The sequence below is a fragment of the Pinus tabuliformis genome, chromosome 3_2 (genome assembly GCF_031772625.1).
Source record: "Pinus tabuliformis cultivar Carrire ecotype Pingquan chromosome 3_2, CPIR1, whole genome shotgun sequence".
NCBI classification, from domain to species: Eukaryota; Viridiplantae; Streptophyta; class Pinopsida; order Pinales; family Pinaceae; genus Pinus; species Pinus tabuliformis.
Window position 1 is genome coordinate 101252331 of NC_142302.1, and position 14624 is coordinate 101266954.

At 36.9% G+C, this 14624-nt stretch overlaps 2 long non-coding RNA genes and 1 pseudogene across 4 annotated transcripts; 1 reads left to right on the forward strand and 2 right to left on the reverse strand.

Annotated features, from left to right (window-relative positions):
* Nucleotides 1–251: 251 nt before the first annotated feature.
* Nucleotides 252–3603, reverse strand: LOC149180039 (uncharacterized). Of its 3 annotated transcripts, XR_016257435.1 has the most exons (4): nucleotides 2740–3593; nucleotides 867–2602; nucleotides 433–705; nucleotides 252–347 (listed from the first exon to the last, which is right to left on the reverse strand). It is a non-coding gene; the product is annotated as an uncharacterized LOC149180039 (long non-coding RNA). The 3 variants fall into 3 exon arrangements; XR_016257433.1 differs by having other exon boundaries at nucleotides 867–3593; XR_016257434.1 differs by lacking the exon at nucleotides 252–347 and having other exon boundaries at nucleotides 409–705; nucleotides 867–3603.
* Nucleotides 3604–5730: 2127 nt separating this feature from the next.
* Nucleotides 5731–6106, reverse strand: LOC149180040 (uncharacterized). The gene is made up of 2 exons (XR_016257436.1): nucleotides 5860–6106; nucleotides 5731–5775 (listed from the first exon to the last, which is right to left on the reverse strand). It is a non-coding gene; the product is annotated as an uncharacterized LOC149180040 (long non-coding RNA).
* A 7821-nt stretch (nucleotides 6107–13927) lies between these two features.
* On the forward strand, nucleotides 13928–14624 carry LOC149180041 (small ribosomal subunit protein uS3z pseudogene; annotated as a pseudogene).

Below are 14624 nucleotides of genomic sequence, written 5' to 3' on the forward strand. Positions count from 1 at the left end.
GATGTGCAAATGTTTATAGAGGTTTATTAAGTTTAGATTTTTATTGAGTTGAGAAGTATATTTTATAATCGATTAAGTTTAGAAATTTATTGAGTCATTTTATAATTTAATATAATATATAAAGATGTTTATCAGTTATTAAAATTGAAATTTTAATATATAACCAAAATATAGATCTCTCTAAGCTCAGATTAAATTAAATAGATTTAGATAGATCTATAGTAGTGTTATATCTCAAGGAATTTACCTCGATCAAATATGAGCAAAGATGGCGGGGAATTGGATTTCATAAACACATTGCGATCGCTTATGCAAATTTTCTGGATTTGTTGTTGAGTGTCAAATTGCTGCAGTTTCATATAATACAAATTGTTAATTGGAAGGACAATAACATATATTTGAGAAAGCTGTATGGAGTATATATAGCCAAACCTGTACGTGAAAGTCACGAAATAAATTCATCTGTTTGCATTTATTGGAAACCGTAGGGTTTGAGCTGATTTCTCTGGTATGTCGTTTTTTCCAGCAGTGATTGGATTTTTCGATCATCCTGGGACGTTCTGGAAGAACTGGGGCCCGCGTTGGTATGTTTGCGCTTTCCAAATTGATACAAAGTTGAGTAATAAAATCATGTGACCCAGCGCTTTCAGCCTGGTCGTCTTCTATGTCGTACCTTGCTCTTTTATTCCTGTGTCCTGCATCCATCTGGTTCTAGCAACAGTAAGGAAAAATCGTTTGGTCTAGTTGTTTTACCCATTTTTTTCCAATTTATATGATGCACAGAGATTGAAATGTCCTAAGTCGGTACTGGGCAATAACCAAATTTCGAGAAACCCAATTTATGACATGAAATATAAGCTAATTACCTCTTGCAGGGAGTGTCAAGGCCGGGTATATGTCGGATGAGGTGCTTATTTATATTAGTTCAATCCACAGTGAACCGTCATGACTATAGGAGGAGGTCAACTTGAGTTTAGTTTGAGCTGACTCCTGCAATTGATAGTAAATCCATGCTTTTGATATTGCTCTTCAAGGGTTACTGAGAGTCATTCCAAGTACATCACTCGACATCACTGGTTTGAGATCATCTTGCATGCAGTTTAATCTCTGTTCTGTTATTGAATTTGGATGCTATGCGTAATTTGGAAAAGGCTTACAAGGTAACATTTCCCCAATTTTTTTTGAAATCATGGTATATATTCTGAGATTTTGAGGAGCCATTTACCTGAGGCATTGTGGCTGTTTGTGTTCTTACTGTTACTGCTAATCTAGATAGTATCATAAGGAGAATCCTCACTAGTGCCTAATGAGTAAATAACCGATAAGAAACTGTAACCTTCAAAACATTTTAAACATCAGAAATAAATTTGCAGTATTGTCTTACACTAGAGAATTTAGTTCTAAAGGATATTGTGATGTTACCTTGGGGATTACTTGAGAAGGTTTCTCAATATCACTATCACATTTCTCAAATATTGGACTTGCTTCAGATGATATGAACTTCAATGATTGTGGCAGACTTTCAGGAGGTGCTCTTTTAACTAAATTGACGACTTCAATGGACTTCATATTGATACATATTTCAGGATCTGTAAAATTCATCTTGTGTGTCATGTTAATGTATTACCTGATGTTAAAGCAATTGCCACAACAGAACTTTTAGCAACAGTCATAACCAAAAGGTAAACTATATTTACCACCATAAAACAAGGATTGCTACAAAATTGCTGCATGAAACATTTGCTGCTAAAAGAAATCGGGAAACAGAAAAGACTATAATATCCCTACTAACAAAATAGTGATTGTGTAAACTGCAACATACAGGAACATCCCAGGACTTCGACAAAGTTCAAAGCATTTTATTTATTTCCCTTTTAATTGTTAATTGCTAGTATTATCTCTCTGGTAGTGACCACAGTGGCCAATCTTATATGGTTACCGCCCATTTCAGTAGGTCCTCTCAGCCTCTCATGGTAGCCCTAGAGCAATCTCATTCTGATTTGCACATTGTAAGTCAGATAGTCTCATGAAGCTCTAAGAATGGACAAGCTTAATGGAATCATAATACAAAATTGCAAGCCATGGACAGGACAAGCCTCTATAACTAAGTGGCTATTGCCATAAATGCTGGTGTAAGAGAAAGGGCACTTGGACTAGGACTAACTGTAATAGCCACTCTCAAAGTTATCAACGAAGTTGGAGTTTTTATTTCCCTTGAGACTAGCTTTTCTCTGTTATCAAAGCATTCAAGAATTTGAATTATCTGACCAATAAGCTCGGAATGCAGAAATCCAAGTATGATTCTGAGTCTAGGATAATTTGCAGCAAGCTGAGAACCTCAGCAGTGACCCTTAGAAATATCCATGGAACACCCAACGGTGCAAGAATTGAGCAAAAATAAGAAACTGATAAGCCATATGAATTTGAGAAACAAAATTCCAAGGTAGCTTCTCCACTGTGGAACATTACATGGAGAATTTGGAAAATCAGTTGTTGAACTCTGTATTAAATTCAGAAAGAGAAATGGACTCCAATGGAGAGGTAGAATATCAAGATTCTCTCGCAATTGGATGGGTTAATACAACCCCAGCTTATGCCAAACCTGCAACACATGTACCACCATGTAGTGAAAGTCATAAAGCTTAGCAACTCGCAAGTCAGATAGTCTCATGAAGCTCTAAGAATGGACAAGCTTAATGGAATCATAATACAAAATGACAAACCATGGACAGGACAAACCTCTATAACTAAGTGGCTATTGCCATAAATGCTGGTGTAAGAAAAAGGGCACTTGGACTAGGACTAACTGTAATAGCCACTCTCAAAGTTATCAACGAAGTTGGAGTTTGGAGTTTTTATTTCTCTTGAGACTAGCTTTTCCCTGGTTATCAAAGCATTCAAGAATTTGAATTATCTGACCAATAAGCTCGCACTTCAGAAATCCGAGTGTGATCCAGAGTCTAGGATAATTTGCAGCAAGCTGAGAACCTCAGCAGTGATCCTTAGAAATATCCATGGAACACCCAACGGTGCAAGAATAGAGCAAAAATAAGAAACTGATAAGCCATATGAATTTGAGAAACAAGAATTCCAAGATAGCTTCTCCACAGTGGAACAGAACATGAAGAATTTGGCGAATCAGTTGTTGAACTCTGTATTAAAATCAGAAAGAGAAATGGACTCCAATGGAGAGGTAGAATATGAAGATTCTCCCACAATTGGATGGGTTAATACAACCCCGGCTTATGCCAAACCTGCAACGCATGTACCACCATGTAGTGAAAGTCATAAAGCTTAGCAACTTGTAAGTCAGATAGTCTCATGAAGCTCTAAGAATGGACAAGCTTAATGGAATCATAATACAAAATGACAAGCCATCAACAGGACAAGCCTCTATAACTAAGTGGCTATTGCCATAAATGCTGGTGTAAGAGAAAGGGCACTTGGACTAGGACTAACTGTAATAGCACCACCTTCTAGGGGACAGTTTGTTCCTTTATACAAAAGATTGATATTACAAAGAGTTGAGAGTTGCATAAGAGCATCAGCCATAGGCCCCAAACCATTTTCATGCCACTGAAAAATTTGAAGGAATGGTGGAAAATTAGCAAGAAAGGAGCAGGGCAATCTTATATAATTTCATTGGCTTCACATTTGAACATTATGTTGTTCTGAACCATGATACCCTAAATTCATATATTAATTCAATGGATTTCATTAGGGATATTCTCTGAAATAAGAGAAAGGGCACTTGGACTAGGACTAACTGTAATAGCAGCACCTTCTAGGGGACAGTTTGTTCCTTTATACAAAAGATTGATATTACAAAGAGTTGAGAGTTGCATAAGAGCATCAGCCATAGGCCCCAAACCATTTTCATGCCACTGAAAAATTTGAAGGAATGGTGGAAAATTAGCAAGAAAGGAGCAGGGCAATCTTATATAATTTCATTGGCTTCACATTTGAACATTATGTTGTTCTGAACCATGATACCCTAAATTCATATATTAATTCAATGGATTTCATTAGGGATATTCTCTGAAACAATGCCTTATCCTTGAAGCAAAGTAATAGAAGAGTACTGCCATTTCTGTGGAAACTGTATATGTTCTGAATCTTATTTCTTGATAAGTTAATGTCTGAGATATGATCTGTTCGCTATTTATTTCTGTGAATGCTGTCACAGTTTGCTTCTGATATTTTTTCCAGATGATAGACAACTTTCAAGACTTTTGCTGACTGCAAAACACAATTTCATGGACAACACACAACCAAACAAAGCAAAGCAAACTGTGTGAATGGCAAATAATGCCAAAGGGAAAAGAATAATCTCTGAAATCAGTGAGAATCTATGCCCATGCAACCTACAAGATTTGTACATGCTTAATATTGGCATAAATTCTACACCAATTGGGCTTCACATAGACCATTTTTCTCAACGCATATTTAGTAACTCTTACATTTCCGAAATCTTCATTGATGACTCTTCCCTGGCCAGTATTCATTAATATCTGACTTGAAAACCTAGAAAAAACAGTGAATTTTGACCCATCAACTGCAACAAAAAACTAAACCATTCGACATTACCCAATTGTAGTTCTATGTGCTAAAAATGAAATTGCAGCATTAAAACAATTCCAGTGAGTCATGACCATGGACCCTCTGTCTAAAAATATTATAACTATATTGGCAACTTAACACAGTAATATCCATGCTTGCAATTACTTATTTGCTTATCTGTATCACTAGATCAATATGAACTTGAGTGGCATGCATTCTAAACAATGGACCAACAAGAGTTGCACTGTTTTTGACATGACACACTATCTTGATCCTTAATCTCTGCAACCTGCAATCAGATCAGTTAGTAGATATTTAACACTGGAACACTATCTATATCAAGATAAGATGTGCAAATGTTTATAGAGGTTTATTAAGTTTAGATTTTTATTGAGTTGAGAAGTATATTTTATAATCGATTAAGTTTAGAAATTTATCGAGTCATTTTATAATTTAATATAATATATAAAGATGTTTATCAGTTATTAAAATTGAAATTTTAATATATAACCAAAATATAGATCTCTCTAAGCTCAGATTAAATTAAATAGATTTAGATAGATCTATAGTACTGTTATATCTCAAGGAATTTACCTCGATCAAATATGAGCAAAGATGGCGGGGCATTGGATTTCATAAACACATTGCGATCGCTTATGCAAATTTTCTGGATTTGTTGTTGAGTGTCAAATTGCGGGTTTCAAATTGAGTGTCAAATTGAGGGTTTGAGCTGATTTCTCTGGTATGTCGTTTTTTCCAGCAGTGATTGGATTTTTCGATCATCCTGGGACGTTCTGGAAGAACTGGGGCCCGCGTTGGTATGTTTGCGCTTTCCAAATTGATACAAAGTTGAGTAATAAAATCATGTGACCCAGCGCTTTCAGCCTGGTCGTCTTCTATGTCGTACCTTGCTCTTTTATTCCTGTGTCCTGCATCCATCTGGTTCTAGCAACAGTAAGGAAAAATCGTTTGGTCTAGTTGTTTTACCCATTTTTTTCCAATTTATATGATGCACAGAGATTGAAATGTCCTAAGTCGGTACTGGGCAATAACCAAATTTCGAGAAACCAATTTATGACATGAAATATAAGCTAATTACCTCTTGCAGGGAGTGTCAAGGCCGGGTATATGTCGAAGATCAGAACACAGAACCTGCAAATGGGGGCAATCTGTGCGAGCTTCCACCCAGCCCGCTGCACTTCCGTAGCTTTCTTCCTGTCATAATTTTGCAAAATTTTATTGCATACCCGATTCGTGTGTTGAAGCTCCATTCGAATTCAGAATCAGATAAATGTTTACCTGGAAAGAGGAAGTTGAAGAGGAACCCATTGAATACTTTCGTATCTAATTGGCTGTTGTGGGTCAGGATTACACTGTCTATCAAACTGAAGCCTTTCCTTTGAAGTTCGAGGCAGCACTATCAATGTTGCACGGAAGCGAGAGCGTTTGTACGTTTCATAGTACAAATAGTGATATAACAGCACAAGGCTGCGCTGGCTACGCGGCCCTCAGGCAGGAAGAAATCAAGAAGAAAAGCAAAGACACGTTTGGGTTCAGTGACTACCAAGAGTTTCATCCCCAGGTGGCTTGGCTTTTCATGGCTCATTGTCAGATTTTCCCTCTTTGTTTTTCAGCTGGTAGAAAAAATAATATTTTTCTATGAAAAAACAGATTAAATCAACGGCAGAAAACACCCCAATCATCTAACACACAAAATCAATGGCTCAAGATTATACACGTCACACTTTAGGAATGTCTTTCTCAGAGGGAACGCCTTACGGCGTAAATAAATAAACTAACAATATTTACAATAGGCCTTCCCTGATTACAACAATGAAGCCCTTCTCAACCTTATGGCCCTCTTTGGCCTTTGATCCTCTCGAATCCTTCTCCTCTATCACACCTCTACTCCCTACGCATTCTCATGAATTTCATTATATTTGTAGAAAAGATAATTCTGAACTAGAAATTAGTTCAGATCCACAATTTCTTCAACAAATTCCTATCTTAGACTTCCTAGATCCACAAAATCCTCTCATGAGTTAAACTAATTCTAAAATCTCTCAAGTCCTCCAAAATACTCTTGAGATCTCTCCTAAAGAGTAGATATGGTTACATCAATCCTCACATAAATCATTTATGTACAATTATTCTATAAACTTAGGAAAACACATTAAATTAAACAACTTCACACATGTAGGGAACTAACTCCCTTGGTAATCGAAAAGACCCCTACTCTAGTCAAAATATATTTTGACTTGGAAGTTGAATGCTCCTGCATCAACAACCATAGCTATATAATAATATAATAATTAAAAATATATAATATAACAATAATATATAATAATATAATATGTCTTTAATAACTATGATAATAATATAGAATTATATATAATATAATATTATAATAATAATAACAATACAACATTATATAATGATCATATATTACATTTTAAGGTCGCGACTAAGCCAGACACCAGATTGGTATATGAGACCCCCTTGTTTGTGGGACAACGGACCCACCTTCAAATATAGATTTGACTACTAAACTCTATGGAGGCGTACGTGCTCTACCTTGCTTTGGATTTGAACTTATGACCTCTTCGGAGGAAACACATGCTCTTAACCATTAGGTCCACTAGTACACAATCTTTATTGAATATGCCTAATGGTTAAGAACATATATTTCCTCATAGGAGGTCATAGGTTCAAATCTAGAGGTAGATAGGGTATGTACACCTCTATATACTTTAGTAGTCAAATTATTATGTGGAGGAGATCCCATGTTCCACAAACAATGAGGTCTCACACACCAATTTGACGTTTGGCTCGAATGCGACCCTACAAAATTAGATATTTATTATTATAATATATCACATAAGTGAAAATTATTAATATATAATATTAATGAAAGTACAATAAATAAACAATACTAGATATCATAAAATAAATAATGGTAGTACCGGTAATATAAAATGTTCCATATTTAGCATTTTAAAGAGATTTATCATATATTATGATGATCTCACCAATACCTTAACCAAGATAATGTGTGTATATAGTTAAATATTGTCAAATAAAAACTTGACACATGCTCATACTTTACTTTTGTATATTCAATTCATTGATTATGATTTTGCTCATATTTTTTTTTTAAATTCTATTGATTACTAAATTTCCAAGTCAACAAGTAGGTTTTTTTTCTTATAAAGACTATTTAAAGCCAAATTTGCTATAATGTTTAACTATATAACGCATAGTCATATCTAGGTAAATTGCAATAGAAAGATATCAACAATACCATAGCTATTAAGAGTCCCTATAATTTATTGTGGCGCAAGGTAGAGGGAGGACTTGTAGAAACAACAAACAACTAGGCAAAAGCCTTGGCCCTTTGGAAATGAATCCAAATAAAAAAGAGTCGAAACATAAAAAGTACTTTTGTAATTAGAGACTCAATGGTTGTTATTCGGTAGATGTAAATAAACCCTTCCAAAGGAAATTCATATGAACATGATGATTCGTTGCATTCGAAATCTAATAGAAGGATTCAAAAGTGTCACGTTCTACCACTCCTTGAGATGGCTAAACACTATGGCATATTTAATGGGCCAAAAGGCCTGTAACCTATATTTTGAAATTATTTAGAGAAATTGTAGAGGTGGGGAACGGGGTGCATTTGAGGAAATTTGCTACTCAACATTTTAAACCACTTAACCTTCTTAATGGTCCAATTAATATGCCTAGACAAGTGGGAGAACCACATGAACATGCATTCATATCCGTTCCTTGGGACTATACACTATGCTTCTCAAACATTCTCTAAAGTATCACCTTCATGAAGGACGACAAGATGGGATGGCACAAAGTGAGTGGGTTTATGTTTGGATTTGGTGCAATACTTGAAAATCTTTTTATAGCCTTTAGATGGAGACTTGAGTTTCTATCTTAGATCTGTAATCCTATGTTTGGAATGCAATGCCACAAAGGAACTCTTCTAAACTAAGGTAGTGTTCAATTTTGATATTTCTTAAAATTATTACGAATGTTTAAAAGTGGAATTGAAATTCATAAAAAAATTGTAGCAAAGTCTAGTTTGTAGATATATTTTCAATTCTTCGTATTTTATTTATTTTTAATTTTATTGTGTCTTTAATGTTTTTTTTTTAAGCTAGAATGCATCAAATTAGTGGTAATTTACAAAGTGTACAAGCATGTAAGTTCGTCTCCGAACCTGGTTCAGATTAAACATGTTAAAAAATAGAAAAAACCCATCTAAACTTAAACTAGCACAATGTCAGTCCTAGGGAAGACCATCTGGCGAAGATTGGGAAACCAGATGGTCTCCCTGAGTGTTTTGTAGCAAAATTTTAACATTGAAAACATAATTAATATGCAAAAAAAGAGGAATTAGAGGAAATTCTTCTTGGCTCTCGAGGGCGCTCCTGTACATGTTGGAAGTTAGCTGCAGGGGTTGTCTCAACCTTCTGAGAACCGTGGTGCAACAATGATGGTATTTCCCATTCGACTGTCATTCTTCCAAAGCAGGTATCTGCGCCCCGTGGGAGTGTCTCTTCCCTCGACATGTCAATAGTTGATGCCTTGCTACTAGTGGCTCGCTTCTTCCCAACATTTTTCAGTAGTCCTGGTTTTTCTATGGTCCTCTCCTCCCTTTTTGCTAGCTCTTGCTTCTTAGGACTAGGAGGTTAAGCACCATGAAGATCTGAGTTTGGGGGACTTGGAGAGGGAGAACCCAAGTTGTTCGGAGAATTGGAAGGTGCGAGAGGCACTCCAGCTAGGAGACATAGAGTAGACCTTGCTTGGACAAGGTGGAAGCCTAAGTCAATGATACAATTCTATGTCACCCTCAAAATATCTTCCTGGTCTCTCAGATGCCTTCCAAGCATATTTCACAACTTCCAATTACTATCACATGTATTTCCAATTTCTTATGCTTCCATCTCAACAACCATTCGTTTGATACGAAGTGGAAGGTCCTCATCAAATCTAAGAGCTCCTGGTATGTGCCATGGAGGCTAAGGATGACAACCTCTTCTGCCTAGGTTGACCCTGCTCACGGACCATGGCAACAAGACATAAGTTTCCTTCATTGTTACAACTTACTGCTCAACTTCACAACGCTCTCAACACTAAAATGGTTGATTGAAGGACCCCAACGAAATTAACGGAAACTCCTATTTCCAACCCCATAGAAAAGTAAATGCTGCCTGACATGCGAGGCAAATAGCTTTCGCCCTCTCTCTCCACGCTGCTATCTCGATTCACGTGCTGTCTCTCCACGCTGCTATCTTGCTGCTATCTCGATTCGCGTGCTGTCACTTAGAGGGCGAAAGCTATTTGCCTCGCATGTCAGGCAGCGTTTACTTTTCTATGGGGTTGGAAATAGGAGTTTCCCGAAATTAACCCTTGTATCTCTTCCCAATGCAACATTGATTGCAAATGCTCTATTATCCAAACACCCTACCTTGAGCATGGAATGTGGCAGGTGGTGATTGCAAGTGAGATATATTGCCATTCTCACACCATTAATGCTTTCGATTGACCTGTCACGAATGCCTTAATTTCCTCTGATCTCAGTTTGTACGCTAGACTCTACGCTCGACTCTGAGGTATTAAGTCTTTAATGTTGTTGGAATTTACTAATGTATATAAATTCAAAATTTATACTTTATATACTTCTACATGCACATAATAATGTAAACTAACATATAATATACATAATAATGCAAATTGCACAATTCCAAAAATCTCGTCTACTTGCACATTTTCACACCGAAGGCGTTTACTCTGCGGGCTTGGGGTGAGCGGACACTGTTCACCCCAACCAATAAGAGGCCCTCAATTTCGTCCTCCTTGCACCTATTAAAAATTGACACATGGATATTTATCATTTCCCTGGTTCTTATTCGTTTTCTTCTCCCGCCGGAAGGTCTTCTTGCGTTGACTTCAGGTTTGAAGGCGCTAACGTCCACGAGTTTCCACAAAAGGAGATGTTGCATGTGTTTTAGACTCCAATCACTCGGTTGCTTGGGTTTTTATAAGGCCTCTCAGTAAACCAGGAAACCAGGAATGCATGCCTGGACGAAGAGAATGAAGGAGCATATCTCGCACGCAAATCAGAAGACAACTTTAGAAGTTGAACCAGAGAGTCATTGAAGGCCCAACTTCCCTTCGCCTGATTTTATATCCAGAGTCCATAGTTTCAAACACAGTTGATCCCTTTACCTCTTTAATGTTTTGGTATTGTGATGGAATATGAGTTGTTGATCTTAAGAGGCAGAAGGAAGTTCAATCGGTAGCGATACCTACCTTTTCGTTTTCACCTTCAAACCATTCGACGGGATGAGAGGTGGGCCGTCAAACCCAATGAAATAGCAATTTGAAATCTAACAGACATATTCAAATTAACACATTAACCATTTTCCTTTCCTTTATGTTGGTAACAAGTTCACTACTTCTTACCATATGTGACAAGTAAACAAATGACGAGCATTTTACCCGTCAAAGTCTATCCCCTGCCCCCAGGCAATGCAGCCTGCCACTAGATGAACAAGGAAACGTGACGAGCACACAATGATAAAGTTTTGTCGCGCGACACAGGATATGTCATCATTCAACTTAGTTGAGGAATGTTTGTGCAAATAAAGTGGTCATACTAACAACATCTCCGATGCCTTCAAACAATAATCTCCAATTACTCAAAGTTCAAATAAAACACCATCAGACACTGCACAAAATTGTCCATCATGACAAAACCCAAAGATTCGAAGCATTGGACAACACAAGTTGAGAAACAAAAGAATTAACTAAAAAATAAAACCTACACAGTAAATTGACAGAGAGACAGCTGGAGAATGTCGACCATAAGATCGTGTAACATTTTCGTTCTTGCGTCAGATCTGTCTAAATCATTGCAGGTTTAGAACTTACAGAATTCTGATTATTTTTCAATCATTTCAATGATAAGGACAATGTTCCTAAAATACATAAAATTGACCAAAAAAGTTTCTCAAAAATGTATACTCGAGGTTTTATCCCACGCTTACTAGATTTGTCTGAGAAAGATTCCCAAAATGGATGGCACGAGGCCCGTGCTGATGTGGTGGGAAATTGGCATCCCTTTAGGCTTATTCACAGTAGGCATTCGTGTACTCTTTGGTCTTTTAATGTTGGTTGCGAGCATAGTTACCAAATTCGCAAAAGGTTCAAAAATTCGTTAATTTGATTCGAATAACGAATATTTGGATAAAATTTGGTTCGGGCATAGTTACCAAATTCGCAAAAGGTTCAAAAATTCGTTAATTTGATTCGAATAACGAATATTTGGATAAAATTTGGTTCGGTTCCTGTATAGATTTGTTCATTAGGCACCTTGTTAAAGAAAACAATATTTCGTAACTTACAATGTTTTCGATGGAGTTAAGAGCGGGTGCACCATGGTCAATAGTGTTGGCTTGGATTGGTCGGAGTTGAAATGCTAATATGCTTGGGCTTGGTTTAGTTTTACTCTTAGTCCTAGCCTCTTTGAAAAAGATAGCTTTGCTCAGGGTTGGTTTACGTAGAATACCAAGGCCATTACTTTTTAAACATATATAAATAACTGCCACCATCTTAAAAGAAAAGGAGATAAAAATAATTGTGAAATAGGAAAAAATTATTTATCAATTTTATCATGACTTTAGAAGGTTGGAAAGTCAAGAAAGTAGAGAAAGAGAAAATTTGTAAAATGAACTAAGATTTATTTTCAAAATATCTTTAGAATGTGTATTTCAAAATATCTTTAGAATGTGTATTTATTTATTAAGTTTTTTGGACAAAAAAGTTTTGAAACTAAGTAACGAGGTTAGATTTAAGTTTTGAAATAAGGTTCGGCAGAAAAGATGAAGCGATGTTTTTTTTTAAATTATATATCTAAGGTTGTTAAAGCTATATTATTTAGAATTATTAGAAATTATTCAAAAATTTAGAATGAATGAGGGAAAAAAATTAAGAGAAAACATTATTGTTAGAGGGAAAAAGATATCTCTCTCTCTCTCTCAGATGTATACTATCGATTTTTTCCTGAATTGAAATTTTTTCATCCGAATTTTTACCGTATCGTATTGAATTCGAATTCAAACTTGGTAACTATGGTTGCAAGTAGTTTGAGAGTGCATGACTGCCATTCATTGGGCGATGGCCAATTTGCCACTGATGAGGTATCAAGCGAAAAGATAATGTTGGCTCAAAATCCCCATAAAATCAAGCATTCTACTCGAGCAAGAGATAAAGATCCCACTCAAGGGTATAGGTTCAAAGAAAGCAGTCGTCAAATAAAGTCTGGTGGAAACTAAATTTCGCATAGAAATTCAGGAAAAAAAATGCCATCCTAGCATAATTTGAATTACTGGATCCGCCTTGCTGCAAAACAAAATGCATTTGAAACCATGGAAGCCATGAAATCATCAATGGATAAAATCCACAATTTACAATGCTCATTGGGAAAAATTATCCGTGAATGCACAATTTACAATGCTCATTGGGAAAAGTTATTCGTGAATGCATGATCAAGAGTCTAGACATAACTTTGATAGAAAATTGCAATAGATGGGAAAAGAATGGAAAAGAAACAATCTCGATGGTTCCTCCAACCCCACCCCCATTGCCCTTGCGAGAAACTCGAACTACTCAAACAACGAGGCTCACGAAAACCTCACAGAGTCCAGTCTTGAGCTTTCAATGTTCCTTTGCACCTCTTAATGCAATTGCTAGTTCTATAACCATTTAATTTACTTTTATATAAATTCTTTCATATAAACTTATGTGAATTATAATTACGTCGATATGCGTTTTCTTTGCTGGCTTGGGGTGGGCAAACACTGTTCACCCCAGCCAATGGGAGAGCTTGATTTTCGCCCTTCCATCAAATTATATTTTGACATGTGTTCAATCTCTCCATCTAATAAAAATTGCCATAGGGCCTTCTGCCAATGTTCTCCCCATGCTTCCTTATGACGATTCTGTACTCACGCCATATTCTCCCCACACTGCCTCTGACGGTTCTGTACTCACGCCATCCTCCACCATACCTATTTCTGCAGCATTGCGTATGGCCCAAACTTGGTCACAAACGGGGTATGCTATATGCTATGTATGGCTTGTGGGGGTGGCTCAGGCAGATGAATGGTTCTCCTTCCATCTTAGAATGACTATATTTCCTGCCTTTCTCTTTCAGGAACCTGTAGTGTTCACACCATCCTCGATAGACTGGTTCCATTACCTTAACTTTAAGAGTGAATGAACGGAAGGCCACGAAGGAGGAGGGAGTTTAAGAGAAGTTGGTCGATACCTCTTACAAGAAACAACAATGGCGAAACATATGAGCAAGAAGTGAAAGTTTATCGCGGAAGGTGTGTTTTTTGCTGAGTTGAACAAAGTCCTTACTCGCGAGCTTGCAGAGGATGGATACTCTAGCATGGAGGTCCGTGTGACTCCTATGCGGACGAAGATCATCATTCAGGCGACTCATACCCAGAATGTTCTTGGCGAGAAAGGGAGGAGAAACAAGGAGTTGACATCCGTTGTTCATAAAAGATTCAATTTTCCCGTGGGCACTATCAAGTTTTATGCCGAGAAGGTGAACAACAGAGGACTTTGTGCAATTGCTCAAGCTAAATCTTTGCACTACAAGCTGCTTGGAGATCTTGCAGTTCGAAGAGATTGCTATGGAGTGTTGCAGTTTATCATGGAAAGTGGTGCTAAGGGTTGTGAAGTTATTGTTAGTGGAAAACTTAGGGCACGATGTGCCAATGAAATTCAAAGATGGCTACATGATTTCTTCTGGTCAACCTATTAATGAATACATTGATTGGGCAGTGAGGCAGGTTTTGTTGACACAGGGTGTTCCTGGAATTAAAGTGAAGATCATGTTGGATTGGGATCCTAATGGCAAGCAAGGGCCAACAAAACCATTGCCTCACTTGGTTACCATCCACACTCCCAAGGATGAGGACGATTTCTCTGCCAAGCCAATCATTAGGAATGAAGTTGAAATATTGGCTTAG